This window comes from Balaenoptera borealis (genome assembly GCF_965194805.1).
Source record: "Balaenoptera borealis genome assembly, chromosome: 18".
Classification (NCBI taxonomy): Eukaryota; Metazoa; Chordata; class Mammalia; order Artiodactyla; family Balaenopteridae; genus Balaenoptera; species Balaenoptera borealis.
This window is the reverse complement of record NC_138877.1, coordinates 11,199,561-11,215,968: the sequence shown is the minus strand read 5'-3', so window position 1 is coordinate 11,215,968 and position 16,408 is coordinate 11,199,561.

Sequence of the window (16,408 nt, the reverse complement as noted above, 5' to 3'; positions counted from 1 at the left end):
ACCTCTTAAATGCACTTCTCTAGGTGTATGTAATTTTAATTACTTATTTAACTTATGCTTTTATTTTACATATTGTTCAAAATCCTAAATACTGCCACAGGACAGGAATTGATTTCCAAATATGTTTAATAACCTTCTATCAAGGTGCCCCCTCTCATTCACTTATGACACAGGAATTTATTGTATTCTTTGAATCATCATATTTACTGAATTATTCCGTAGGCAAGAAATTATTGGGCACAATTAATAACACCACCAAGTATAAGACAAAAAAAATCTCTGTTCTCAAAAAACTTTTTAAACACCCTGGGAGACTTCTGCCTCAAGGCCTCTGAGCTTATGATTTCCTCTTTCTGAACCACTTCTGTCCAAGTGTCAACGGAGCTGGGTCCCTCTTCAGGGTGTTTGCTCGGAGTCATCTCCTCAGTGAGGCCTCCCTGACCATCCTATTTAATACTGCAAAACTCTCCACAATCCCTATGCTCCTCCCCTGTTGAACTGGAATGTTTGAAATTAGAAGGTAAAAGAAATCAAAAGCAAGGGTATTGAAGTGTCATTTATGTGGATATTGGAATCATAAAAAATAATTATTACCATGAGAAAGAAAGTGAATCAGGTGCTAAAACAATCAATGAATTGACGTGAGTGACAACAAGCATGGCAGACAACTTCAACAAGGAGGGGTTCATGTAGAAAGTGGAGTCTGAAGGCCTGTGTTTCAAAGTTGCGAGTTCTAAGGAAGCAGAAATGGTGTGGAGGGGACAACAATGCATAAGAAAGACACTTAGCTCACCTTAACTTGCCAGATTTCACAAATAAAAATACAGGAGGCCCAGTTAAATTTGAATTTCAGATAACTTTTTAGTATAACTATGACCATGCAATATTTGCAGTAATATTGCATGGGCATACTTATACAAAAAAAAATTCATTGTTTATCTAAAATTAAAACCTAATTGGTGTTCTGTATTTTATCTGGCAATCTCACTCCAGACCCTTGAATATATGGGATGTGAGAGATGGCTGCTCAGAAGAGAGCCAGAACATGAAAGAAGTATTCAGAGAAGAAGGTATGAGTACACAGCAGTAGCCAGCAAACTACAGCTCCAATCACTTAATGACTCAGGTTCCTCAGCTCAAAATGGGGTTAATGAAACTTGCTTTATGGATCATTTGAAGATTAAGGGAGGTAATGTAAACACCTGTCACACAGAAGGCATGCAATAATTAATGGTTACATTTTATTGAGAAAAGATATATTCACAGTGATGTCTGCCATCTTGTACCTATAACCAAGGACTAAAAAGAACCAACCAAACCTTCCAAAGACCCTCAAGATGAAGGATTGTGTTACCTGGGCTCTTCTGCTCCTAACCCTTGACAGTTCATCCCAGTGCACCTCTCTGGGGCAAACCTGTAATTGGTTCTTGCCAGAATCAGGAGTAAGGTTCTTCTCCAGGCTGGATCTAATTTTGGTTCTTTAAAGAGAAGTAATGAGGAAGAAATTTCAGGGTCTCAAGAGGCTGAGAGACTAGTTAAGGGTATAAAATATATATATAACTTTGGCTTAGCCCCTATGCTTGTGAGTCTTCTTCTTTTTTCATATGCCCACACTTTCTCTGTTCATTGGCCAGTTAGATGCAGAAAATCCAGAGGAGGGCTTTGAAGCTCTAGGGGACAGTTGAGGCCCTTGCTAGAAGGAAACTGGGTCCCTGCATCTTAGCCCAGGGTGATCCACCCTCTCCCCAAAAACAAAGCGGGTAATTTATTGGGGAGATGATCAAATGGATCAGCAGTGAGAGACTGAGGAAAGCGAAACAGGGGAGGAAGTAAAGCCAAAGGTGTGTTATCAAGGTCACTTCCATGGGCAACTGGGGCTTGATCCCTCTGGGGACTTTCTGAGGAATGAATAGAGTATTTCTTTGAATCATCTATTGAGGAAAGATGGGAAGAAGCATTCATCCACCAGCTCCCATACTCTATTGGTTGAGGGTTTCTCCCTTGAGGATGGTAATTCCCAACACACACACAGTTCCGTACTGGGCCTCTGTGCTGGGCAGGACCCTGCCTGTGCCCATGCTGTCAAAGGACAACAATCCTACCATTTTTTCTTATCCATTCTCTGTTTTCTTATCCATTTATTCTCTTATGCTCCAAGAAAACAGGTAATAACGGGTTTGTGCTTTCCATATTAAATTTACACACAGTGTTAAAATATCCCAGGATATTAAAGATGGAATTTTTTTTTTTTTTTTTTTTTTTTTGGCTGCACTTCACGGCATGCAGGATCTAAGTTCCCCTGACCAGGGATCGAACCCACGCCCCCTGCAGTGGAAGCAAAGAGTCTTAACCACTGGACCGCCAGGGAAGTCCCAAGACTGAATTTTTATAAAGATAATTATAATAGAAATAATAGCCATGATTTATCAGAGAGGTTGATGCATAGCAGAGAAGTATTTTTCTCGTAAAAGGAAAACTGGCATGTCCTTAAAATGCCAGGGATTCTCAAACTGAGTGGGAAGGCAGACAGTTCTTTGGCTAGTGTCTCTTTGCCCCTGTGTGGATGACACCATTCATTGCTTCAAAAAGGAAATCCAAGAATTCAAACCCTATGGTCCACTCTATGTCAAGGGCTGCTTCAGCCAATTGTCACCAGTCAAGGGTATGTGCTAACTGAATGACCTCTATTACTAGAGTAAATTTCCTTCTAATGTTCTATTTTTATTTTGTTTTTAATATGAAAATTGTTTTCTTTCTAAATGTGTATTTTTTTTTCTTATGTTAAATCTGTTGATTACATTGCAATGAAAAGAGGAGGGTCTCTGAAATAATGTCTCATGAAAATGAAGGCAAAGTACAGCTGTGGTGTGCTACAATGTAGGGTTTTTTTTAGGTCATGTGAGGCACTTCTGCCCATAACCTAAGTATCCTAGATAGACTTCTGAGTGTGTTGGGTGTGAATTGGCATGGCTGGTGTCCCTGGCTCTGAGGAGTATCTCAGGACAGCAGAGGTTGATAGTGGACAATGGGAATGTGGGTGCCGTGAATCAGAGAGCACGTCAGCATGGAGGGTCTTCCTCCACGGCTCTCTGAGCCACACGTCCATGCAACACCACCCATCCAAACAGGAGCCAGAGCACAATATTGAGATCTGTGCCTGGATGACAGGGATTGGAGGGTAGGAACAGCAGACACCACGAGTGCTTTCATATTCAATCAGACAAGTACTGTCATTTATGTTTTTATACATGTATGTATCTGTGTAACGATAATCCAGATCAAGATATAGAACATTTTCACCACTCTAGAAGGCTCTCTCATGCCCCTTCCCATTCAATACATCCCTCTGGAGTAGCCACTATTCTAAATTCTACCATTGTATACTATTTTCCCTGTTCTTAATCTTCATAGAAATGAAATCGCGTAGTATATTCTCTTTTGTGTCTGACTTCTTTTATTCACAATATATCGTGAAATTCATCCGCTTGTATGTAGCAATAGGTTGTACCTATTTTTATTGCCATGTAGTACTGCACTGTATTAATATCAGGCAGGCTTCCTGGGATGTCACCTGTGCAATGTCACATAGCCTTTTGCTTGGTGTAATGCTCTGCTGTTGCCATCTTGAAATTCTTAATAATCTCTTAACAAAGCACTTGAATTTTTAAATATTTTGTGCTGGGCCCTGTAAATTATGTAGCCAGCCCTGATCAATATATCTTAATTTATTTATTCATTGTACTATTGATGGACATTTGGGTTGTTTCCATGTTTTGGTTAGTAAAAATAATATAGCTGAACATTCTTGTGCATATATTTGAGATATGTACTAATTTCTATTGGACACATGCATCTAGGAATGAAATTCCTGAGTGATAAGGGTAGGCATATGTTCAGCTGCAATAGATACTAACAAGAGTTTTCAAAAATATTTGGACCAATTTACACACCCGTAAGCAATGAATGAAAGTTACATATTTCATATCCTTCCTGACAAAAGCCTCTTTCTTTATCGTGGTAAAATATCTGTAACATAAAATTTACCATTTGAGCTATTTTTAAGTGTACAGTTCAGTAGCATTAAGTACATTCATTCACATTGTTGTACAACCGTCACCACCATCCGTCTCCAGAACTTTTTCATCATCCCAAACTGGAACTCTGCACCTATTAAAAGTAACTCCCAGTGCTGGTAATCCCCAGGCTCTGGCAACCAGCATTCTGTTTTCTATAAATTTGACAAGTCTAGGTACCTTTATAAGTGGAACCATATAATATTTATCTTTTTATGTCTGGTTTCTTTTACTTACTCTAATGCCTTTAAATTTCATCAGTGATGTAACATGTATCAGAATTTCATTTCTTTCAAGGCTGAATAATATTCCATTGTAGGTATATATACCATAATTTGTTTATGCACTTATCCGTCAATAGACATTTGGGTTCTTTTCATCTTTTGGCTTCTGTGAATAATGCTGCTATGAACATTAGCATGCAAGTATCTGTTCAAGCTTCTGATTCCTATTCTTTAGGGCATATGCTCAGAAGTGGAATTGCTGTAGTACTATTTTTCATGGCAGTTGCACCATTTTATGTTCCCACCAGCAATGCACAAAGGTTACAGTGCCTCCGCATCCTCATCAACCAGCAAGCCTTTTTCATTTTAGCCATTCTGGTGGGTTTATAGAGGAATAATTCATGGTATTGAGCATTTTATCACGTGCCTATTGGATATCAGAATATTCTTTTGTAAAGTGGTATTCAAGTTTTTTTGCTATTTTTTTACCAGATTGTCTCTTTCTTATTGACTTGTTTCTTTTCAAATGAATATATTGTAAATATCTTGTTTTCTATGCGTGACTTGGTTTTGAACTCTCTTAAAGGTTTCTTCTGATGAACAGAAGTTTTTAATTTCATTGTAGTTTAGTGCATATTGTTTTTAAAAGATGTTTGCCTACTCCAAAGTCATGAAGATGTTATCCTGTGGGCTTTTTAAAACTTTATTGCTTTATTCTCATATTTAGATTTTAAATCCACTGGAATTGATTTTTTTCTGTGATCTACGACATAAGAGTCAAGGTCCTTTTTTTCCCCATGTGAATATCCAATTATGCCAACACTATTTATTGAAAAGAACTTTCTCCATTACACTGTCATAAGCCAGGTGACATATATGCGTGGATTTGTTTCTGAACTCCCTATTCTGTTCCATTGGTCTATTTGTCTATACAGGCACAGATACCACAATATCCTGATTACTGTAGCTTTATGACAGGTCTTGATTTCTGGTAGTTTGACTTTTTTTCTTCTTATTCCAGGCTCCCTTTGCCAGTCTTTGTGCTCTGCATTTTCATATACATGTTAGAATCAGCTTGTCAGTTTTGCAAAAGTCTTGGCTAAGATTCTGTTTGGGATTGCTAGTTACAAGTATTTAAACCCATAATTGAATATTGTGGATTTCATCTCTTTGGTCTTAGAAATCATAAAATATAAATTGTTCCACTTGAGCACATTACAAATCTGTCACCCATTTTACTCAACCCTTTACATATGAAGCTGTAATTTCAAAAGGGGAAAAGCACTTTTTTCTGCATGACTTAACTGTGATATATATTTAACATGTCTTCAGTTGCCCTTGCTACCGTCTTGAAAGGTAATATATTAAAACTAAAAATAGTCACTAACAGATGTTGAAAGGGAGGATTTATTTTACATAAAATGGCATAAAAAACCAATTACAACTTTAAAAACACAAAATGTGATTAAATATCCAGTGTAAAAAGAAGAATGCCTTTATTACTTTGAGGTTCTGAGGCACTTGTCACTGATATTACTTCATCTTGATGTTTTAAAAATGACTAATCTGTGGCCTCTGAGAGAGGGATCTAGTAATGAGGAGATCCCACAGTGGAAGAGAGCAAGAGGGCATTGCAGGCAACAGTGCAGGAAAGTCCCAGGCAACAGTGATAGAGCGAGCTTGGCAAACGACCTATTCAGGCTGGAGCAGGAGGACACCTACCTCCAGAAGACGAAATTAGTATCTAATGTGCTCACACATCCTGAGATGAGATTTACACATATGCAAGAGGATATGGGGAAATTAGCAGGATGTATTAATACATTAAAAACTAACCAATGAAAAAACAATTAGCAAGAGCAGTGAGCATAAAAATTATATAAAAGGAATATGTAGTATCTAAGAAAGGAAACGTTATAACGTTTTATCATGTGGCTCAACTGTGCATAACACATATTCAAAATAATACAAACACCACATACTTATCTAACTAGAAATTATGATATAAATGCACTGGGAAGATGACGGGAGGGGAAGTGTGTCTAGGTGTGAGAAGGGAGTGATATAAAAGACATATGACCTCATTTTCCATAGTAGGCAATCAATAGCTAAATTTTCAAAATCAAGAAATAGCAGTATTATGTTATTAAGAAATATGGAGTTAACGCCAACACACACACACACACACACACACACACACACACACACAGTTAAAAGTGTCTTTTCTGGGAAGCAGAAATAAAGTGGTAAGGCAGAGACCAGGAACAGGGATGCTATTTTTCACAACAAGCACTGTGGAACCTTTAACATTTTTCACTATGTAATCTGATAAAAGTAAAATTTAAGTAAACAGTACAATGATTAATACAAAGTGAACCCAAAGAGTATACTGGCCTCTAGTGCCACACAAATTAATGTTATTCATTTTGCTAATAGCTTTAAACAGGACTTCTAGGGACACCCACCTAATCAGGTAGGTCGGGAAAGTTTCTTTGGAAAAGTAATACTTAGGACGAAGCTTGAGCAGTGGAATCAGCCAGAAAGGGAGCAGAAGAGTGTATTTTAGAATAAAGGACTAAAACTTGCATAGGCCCTGAATAGGGAAGCTTCTGGGCTCATACTGAAACACTTGTTGGGCCTGAGAGGGGTAAACACAGAGGACAAAAGCATGAGAAGAGGCTGGACAGGCCAGTGAAGAAACTGCACTGAACGGTCCTCCTGGGTTTTAATAAGGATTTTTTGGTCTATATCCTGTTTCCTCCAGTTACCTCCTCAAAGGTAATGTAACAGGATTAAGCTGGTTCTTCCCAACTCCAACATCCTACGATTCTAAAACCCCGAGCAGTTTCCCCAGGGATTTCCTCGGTGATGGAAAGCTCTCTGCTGAGTGTCAGGGCATAGCTCCACCCTGGCCGGGCTTCATCCTGGCTTCTTTTTTGACTTCGATTAAGTCACTTTCTCTAGGCCTGAATGGACTCAACCACAAAAATGAAAGCCTGGGCTACATAACTCCTAAGGGCCCTGCAAGCCCTAACACTCTTTTCACTTTTGCACTCGTCTCTGTACTTTTACCCAAAGGAAGAATTCCCAGTCTTCATTCACATTTTTGTGTGAAACTCCTTTTTGCCATGATTTTTATCAGTTCCTCAACTTCTCAATTTTTGACATGTTTCTACAAAGTGGAATGGCAACACCAGTGAATGCTGGTTTTAGCAAATGGGACACAGAGACAATGGTCTAGGATGGGTGGCAGTCTATCATGACAGCTTTAGATCAGTTCATTGAAACATTGTTTTTGAAAATATAGTTTGCTTTTTTCTCTCAGAAATTATTATATTTTTATAAACTAGATAATATTTTCAGCAACATTATTATGCTTTTTCTATAATCACAGCAGCTCATTAACCCATAGTGTTTAATTATTTTTTCTCATTTCCATATATTTTCTGCATTCCTCTTCACAGGAGTTACAAACAGAAATGCCAGCATGGGCTGGACAGGCAAATGCATGATCTCAGCTTGGGAGAATAAAACAGGAAGAGAATGCAGTAAGTTTCTTCCCACCAAAAAGGGGTGGCAGCCCCTCAGCTTCACTTGATCACCCACAAGCAGGATCCTGGACCACTGGTCACAGAATTTCATGTGTTTTGAAAGAAGCCACAGTCCAGACTTTTTTTGTACAATCAATCTCCTGAGAAAAACAAGGACACTGTCAGGGCCAACAGAACTTATCTGCAGGCCAGATTCAGCCTGCCTCCTTGGCTTGCAAACTCTGCTTAGACCTTGTAACATTCAAACCTCAGAAAGAGAAGCAACAAACTCAAAATTCAAATCATGCAGTATCTGGTTTATTCTCCCCTGCTCGATCCTGGAGGGAAAACTCTGGTGCAGACAGAAACGGAAACAATTGACTAAGAGAAACGAGGAGCTCGTTTGATGGTCACTGATGCAAACATCCTCTGCCTCCTAGCGTCAGGGATCCCGGCAGCTGCTAACTATTATCTGAAAGGCTATCCCTCTGGTTTAACAGGTTAATGGAGTTTTGCCTGCTTGGTTTACAAAAATGTGTAATATAACACATTTATCTATATTTTTCACATTTGAAGACTAATCACGTTTTCTATAAATAATAACGTGTCCACAAATGATACTCAGAGATGTAAAGCAAAGCACATCTGACCATTTAGTAATTTATTTCCACAATGATCTGTAATATGGAAATCAATTCTCTTTTTCATTTCTGAATGAAAAGGCTCAGAAATCCCTTCAGTTTCATTTATTCTGTGAGTTGGATGATATATATTACAGCCAATAATTATAAAAGGGTTTTATTATAAATAATGTGATTATATAAGTAAAAGTGCAAGGATTAGTAATAACTTCTAACAGAACCCTATTGATTTTCCTTATATTCCTTATACTTTTTTATGTCTCTGATATTTTTTATTCAAATACTCTGCTAAATTCCTCATCCTTCCTACCTCTTAAGTTGGAGGAATGATTACATTTTATAGGAACTATTTACCCATAGAGGTAATTTTGAATTATCATGTCCTTTCATATGGTGCTTTTGAATATTAGTCATTAGAAATATAGTTTCAAAAAGCAGTTCTTTTTATTCATGGGTTATGGGTTTGAAAACATCTGTATTTTAGATATTTCCCTAGGAGCCATCAGTATTTCAAACTTACTCATAATTTTGCTACTAATTATTGTAAGAAAAACATTAGACCTGCAATTTCTACGTTGCATTTCACTGGTAAAACTAGATACATTCCAAATAAAGTGAGTATTTAAAAATTCTAAATAAAACAGCAAGTATTCAAATCAGAACATGGTTTTTGTGGTATACAATTAGCCTGGTTCAGCCACCTTTGAACATGGGTATATAAATAAAAAGAAAGCTAATTTAACAGGTATTTATATTTACAAACATCCCTCCATCCAAAATTGAAAACCATAACCAGTTCAAAAACAACATTGATCTTACACTAATATCATGGTATCATTCTGCCAAGTTACAAAATTCCAGCTGCTTTAAGCAGGATATGCAATCTACTGTAAAAACAGACCCCAAAATCTATAATGGCGCAAGAAAGATGGACTTTTATTTTTCACTTATGAAAGATCAAAAATGAGTGATCCTGAACAGCAAGTGGCTCTCTTCCAGTCAGTAATACAGGGTCACAGGCTCCTTCTCTCTTTTGTCTCTGCTACCTTCACCAGCTGGCTTCCACAGCCTCCATACTTGTCTTCATCAAGCCCACAGAGAGGAAAAGAATGTGCAGGACCACATGTGGAAAGTTCGTGTGGGCCAGGACCGGAAGCAGCATATGGCACATCCCATTTGCTAGACTCAGTGGCGTACACACACCTAACTCGAATGGAAGCTGGAAAAAACAGTTCCTCTTTTGCGAGCTCCTGCTGCGGCCCCTTAGCACTATGTCTACGAAGCTCTTGTGATAAATTAACCTATTAACTGTTGTTACAGTTGTAGACAGCCTGTGGAATGACTGCTAAGTGTCACACGCTGCGCTAGACCCTAGAGGAGAGACCCAAGGAGGAAGGCGTCGTGGTCCTTGTCTTCAAGGACTTTACTCTCTTACATGGGCTTTCATAGAAGAAGCTGACAGAGAACCAAAAAGGAAATGGAAGAGGACCCACACTTATATTCAAAGAGAGAAGTGTTTACCTTAGACACTTAGCTTAAGGCTTCACTCTATCCTTGCCACTCAAAGGGTGGTACCTGAATTAGAAATATCTGCAACACCTAAGAGCTTTATGAGAAACACGACTCTCAGGCCCCACTCATCATCCTGGTCTGCACTTTAATAAGATCCCTAGATGATTTTTATACACATTAAAGTTTGAGAAACACTAGCCTATATCTCAATTAAGAGAGTTTTATGAATTATTCTTCTAGCTACATAGAATTAATACTTCTGTGTACAGTCATAGACCAGTGCCAGATAAGAAAAGTTCTTTTGTATCATGCTGAGGAATTTGAATTCACAACATGTGACTTGTTCTAGAAAAAAATATAAGCCTAGAAACAGTGTGGATGGTGGATTGGAATAGACAATGAAGCTGGGAGAACTGTTAGAAACATACTGTGAACGTCTAGTCATGGGATGACATGAGCCTTTTCTAAGACAGTGCAACTAAGGACTGGTATTTAGAAGATACTTAGATGGGATTTGGGGGTACAGAGAAGAGTTGTCAAAAATATTTCTAAAATTTCTTGTTTAAATGACTGAGTAATAGTAAAGTTATTTACTGAGCTCTGAAAGTTCAAGTGCATTTTGTTTATTTATTTTTTTAATATTTATTTATTTATTGTTTATTTATTTGGTTGTGCTGGGTCTTAGTTGTGTCAGGCAGGCTCCTCAGCTGCAGCACATGTGCTCCTTAGTTGTGGCCAGTGGGCTCCTTAGTTGTGGCACATGGGCTACTTTAGTTGCAGCAGGCAGGCTCCTTACTTGAGGCTCGAAGGCTCCTTAGTTGCAGCTCGCCTGCTCCTTAGTTGCGGCATGCGAACTCTTAGTTGTGGCATGCGAAGTCTTAGTTGCGGCATGAGTGTGGGATCTAGTTCCCTGGACAGGGATTGAACCCGGGCCCCCTGCATTGGGATCACGTAGTCTTATCCACTGCGCCACCAGGGAAGTTTCTCAAGTGCATTTTAAATAAATAGAATTGCTCCTAAATTTTTATCTTGTCTATCGTAAATTTAATATTATAGCCCAAGCCCTTAGTGAATGTTGTAAACACTGAAGAACGCAGACTTTCATCCTCGCCCCTCCTCTACTTTTACTTATTTTATTAGTAATTTGAAGTACATTTTTCATATGACACATTAAAATCAAAATATTATAGAACCACTGAATAAAGAACAGCTATGCCAAGTAAGCATTTCAAAGAAAATTTGCTTTTACCTCCTAGGGAAGTAGTTACTAAATGATTTTTGTCCCCCAAGAATGTTAAGTGTTATTAAATGAGAAAGTAGAGTTTTCAATTGGCCCCCAGGTTGCTGAGATTCTTTTTCCTGAGTCTTGAAGTTGTCACTGTTGTTCCCCAAAGTAAATTCTCGAATGTAGCAGAGCCTACAGAAGCTTTCATTAAAGACCATTCAAAGGCTACTTCCCAGAGATACAGATTATAGTGCCCCACAGTGGTCTGCAAAGTAACCAGATGCCTTGCTCTGCAAACTTTTAGACACAGCAAAAGAAAGTTTGTTTAAAACATAACAGACATACCTTGGAGATCTTGCAGGTGGGGTTTCACTGAAATAAAGCCAATATAGCAATAAAGTGAGTCACGAATTTTAGGGTTTTCCAAAATAAAAAGTTATGTTTACACTATACTGTAGTCTGAAAAGTGTACAATAGCATTATGTCTAAAAAAAAAAAAAATAATGTACATACTTTAATTTAAAAATAATTTATTGCTAAAAAAATGCTAGCCAGCATCTGAGCCTTCAGCGAGTCATAATCTTTTTGTTGGTGGAGGATTTGAAATATTATGAGAATTACCAAAATGTAACACAGAGACATGAAGTGAGCAAATGCTGTTGGAAAAATGGCACGGACAGACGTGCTCGAGGTAGTGTTGCCACGAACCTTCAATTTGTAAAAAACGCAGTTGCTGCAAAGTGCAATAAAACGAGGTATTCCATATACAATTGTGTTTGTTTCCTGGGGCTGCCATAACAAATTACCACAACTTGGTGGCCTAAAACAACAGAAATATATGCATTCACAGTTCTGGAGCCCAGAAGTCTGAAATCAAGTTGTCGGCAGGGTTGGTTCTTTCTGGAGGCTCAGAGGGAGAATTTACCACATGCCTCTCCCTAGCTTCTCTTCTTCTAGTTGCTGGCAATCGTTAGCATTCCTAGGTTTTAGATGCATCATTCTAATCTCTGCCTCTGTCTTTCCCTCTGTTTTTTTCTCCTCTGTCTGTATGTCTACAAACTCCCTCTTCTTTTTCTCATAAGAACACTAATCACTGGACTTAGGGCTCACCCAAAATCCAGGATCATCTCATCTGGAGATTTTTAACTTAAGTTTATCTGTATAGACCCTATTTCCTTTGCCACTTGTAGCAACATAGATGGACCTGGAGGGCATTAGGCTAAGTGAAATAGGTCACACATAGAAAGACAAACACTGTATGATATCATGTATGTGTGGAATCTTAAAAATACAACAAACTAGTGAATAAAACAAAAAAGAAGCAGACTCACAGATATGGAGAACAAACTAGTGATTACCAGTGGGGAGAGGGAAGGTAAGAGGGGCAATATAGGGGTAGGAGGGAAAAAGGGTTAATATGGGATTATATAAATCAAATGTGTGAAACTTCTGAAAATTGTAAAGCACTATGGAACTTAAAGAAACTTTTATTCAATAAATAGATAAATACCCTATTTCCAAATAAGGTCACATGCACAGGTATTTTGGGGAGATGCAATTCAACCCACTACACAACCAATCCAAGTAGAAAAATGAGTTTTTGTGATGTCAAAGGGGCCAAAGACAATGAAACCCAAATTTAAGTTAATTTATCAAACCCATGGACCTAAGAGGAGAAACAAAACTCTATTCAAAATAAATGCTCCCAGGGTACTCTCTATTCAGACTTCTTTTTTTCAGCTGATGGATAGTCCTGTTTTTATATTTTTCTACAGGCTGCATTTTTCTACTATAATTTTTTTTTCTTTAAATAGTTTAGAATGATAAAGGTTTTGGGAAGTGCTGAATCATCATTACTTTTTTCTTTTCCTTCAGCAATAAATCAAAGAAAAACAGAACGTTGCCTACTTTGCTTGCACACCTTTTCCTCTCTTTATTGCAATTTTATTCACTAGGTGAATTTATGCTGAACATTTCCATATTTTCAGTTAACTTTTATTTACAGTTTTGAAATAGGAACCTCTGAACCATGAAAAGGGCAAAAAATCAACTGAAGTTCTTTGATGCCTACATGAAGCAAATATGTATATCTGCTTAATAGCTAAATAATGTTAAATATGTCCACTGAGACCAAACTTTAGTTTTACTTTAAGAATTTAAAAGATCTTTTTAAGGGAATTAAAGTCTTTTTTAAAAAAGCAATTTGCGTTTTGGCAACCTTTGTTTATAGATCTCTCATCAGTAGGTGACAAATAACTTGGAACCTAATTTTATATTTTCAACAATATTTACTGATGAAAAGTATAAATAGAGATGTTTGAAAGAATTCAAATGTAGATTCCACATAACTTTTTTTTTTTAATTTCTTCCTATATTGCATAGTTGAATTCATTCCAAACTATTCATCAAGTACTTGCTCTGAGCTGAGCACTGTTTTCAGGAAACAGTGAACAGGCAAACTACGTCCCCTTTTTCATGGGATGTCATTCTAGCAGGAGGAGACAGACAATAAATAAGCACCAGGATAATTTCAGGTATTGACGAACACAGTGAAGACAATCATGGAGGGCAATGTGACTGAGCGTGACACAAGAGTGTGAGGTGACAGATATCTGCTGTAACTAAAGTAATCAGGGAAGCCCTCCCTAAGGAGATGATGTTAGAATTGACATTGAAGGATGAAAAGGTACTTTTAATACTGCTGAAATGGCTAACCCTGTTATTAGCAAGGCCAAATTCATTCACTCTCACACTGAGCACAAGAAGTCCAAAGGAAAAAGAAATGATGCCAAATGCTTCAAGACAAGATTTGAAACAGAACATGTATTTCCAAGTTGATGGCTCATTATAGATCTAGTGTGTATGGCCAGAAAACACCTTATATGCATGGCCCGAAACCAGCTGGGAAGCATTCCAGACCCAGCCCTGTGGTCCTTGTGCCCAGATGCATTTTTATTCGATAGATTCTGGGCATGTCAGCAGCAGGACCTTAGCAGCAAACAGCAGTAAGTAAGGAGTTGAACTGAAATCCTGGGGAACGCTTTCTCCACTCTGCCTTTTCCTCATCCACAGTCAGCACTTAGTTCCATATGACCAAATCCCCATGGTCCCTAGGGCTTGGAGGGGTTGACCTGAAAAAGCTTAAAGGGAGGATGAGGACTCAAAACAGAGCCTAATTTTTGGTAGAGAAGCAGAGAAAGGCTTTCCAGTGTATTACCTCAGTCTCTCAGTGCTGCACCTGGATAGAACCCAGCAGAATACCTATCTTGAAGTTATGGTCAGATTTTTAATTTGCATTGGAGGTCAAGCTTTGGATTCTATTCAAGACCAAATCAGTGGTCATTATTATTATTATTTTTTTGGTTCCCATTCTTTTTCTTTTAAAAAATCAATTATATTGAGGCATAATTTATATACCATAAAATGTTTACAGGTTAATTCATGTTGACAAATGTAAATATCTGTGTAAACATCACACAATGAAGATACAAAGTACTGCCAAGTGTTCTCTTGTGATCCTTCTCATTCTATTCTTATTCCACACCCTCAGTCCTAAGAACACTGATCTACTTTCAATCACTATAATTTGTCTTTCCTAGAGGTTCATATAAATGGAATCAGAGAGCATGTGACCTTTTGTGTCTGGCTTTTTCCATTTAGCATAAAACTTGGAGATTTACCTGTGTTGCTCCATGTTTCAGTAGTTTATTACTTTTAATAGCTGAGAAATATTCCATTGTATAGATATACCACAATTTATTCATTCACCTCTTGATGGACATTTGGGTTTCCAATTTTTACTAATATGAATAAAGATGTTATTAACATTCAGGTATAGGCCTTTTGTGGATATATGTTCTCACTTTTCTTGAGTAAATATCTGAGTGGAATTGCCGGGTTATACAGTTAAGGGTATATTTAACATTATAAGAAATAGCCAAATAGTTTTCTAAAGTGGTTGTACCATTTTACATTTCCACCAGCAATGTATGAGTGCTCCCATCTTTGCCAACATCTGGCATCTTATTCGTTTATTTATTTGTTTGTTTGTTTTTACTCATTTGATTGGGTGTATATTTGAATGAGTGGTATTTCATTGTGGTTTTAATTTTTATTTGCCTGATGACAAATGATATTAAGCATTTTTTCATGTGCTCGTTGACCATTCAGATATCTTCACTTGTGGTCCATTCAAATCTTTTGCCCATTTTTAATTGGGCTGTTTTATTTTATTGAATTGTTAGAATTCTTTATATATGGTGGATATAGTCTTTTGTTAGGTATATATTGTGCATATTGTCTCCCAATATGTGGCTTACCTTTTCATTTTATTTATGGTAATTATCAAAAAGCAAAATTGTTTTCTTTCTTTTTCCTATTATGTTGCTGATTTTTTGTGTATTTTTTCCTCTTGTCATATCCTTAATTTATGAATGTTGAGAAACTAAGATTATAATTTGTAATATATATTGCTAAATATTAAATGGGTAAAAAATTGTACTATGGCATTGAAAGAATGTTCTACAATTATAACTGCCTGTATTAGTTTTCCATAGCTAACACAAATGGTGCAGCTTAAGACAACACCTGTTTATTATGTTATAGTTCTATAGATCAGAAGTCTGGTCACAGCATAGTTCAGGTAGTTCTCTGCTCCTGGTTTCATAAGGCCAAGATCAAGGTGTTTGCTGGGTGGATTCCTTTTTGGAAGTTCTAGAGATGAATCCACTTTCAGGTTCATTCAGGTTGTTGGCATAATCTAGTTCCTTGCAGTTGTATGACTCAGGTCCCCGGTTCCTTGTTGACTGTCAGCTGGGGATTGTTCTCAAGGTTGCTCACTTTCCCTGGCACATGACACACTTCAAAGCCAGCAATGGCAGCTGAGTTCTTGTCAAGGTCTCCACGTCCTTCTGCCTCATTTCTCCTGCCTTCCTCTTCTGCTGTATCTCTTTGACTAACTCTTGTGCCTTCCTCTTCTATTGATACTTATTAAGGGTTCACATGATTGGATGGGCACCACTGAGATAATCCAGAATAATCTTCTATTGATTTGCAATCTTGGGAGCTTCCTGGGGGAAATCTAAACCTGCTCCCAAAACACATGAGATAAGAGACCGAAGAAAGAGGCAGAACACTCAGATTGGTAGGCTAGCAGGTTTAATAGCAAGGGAACTTACACACGAGGCTTGCCTTGGACAGCTGC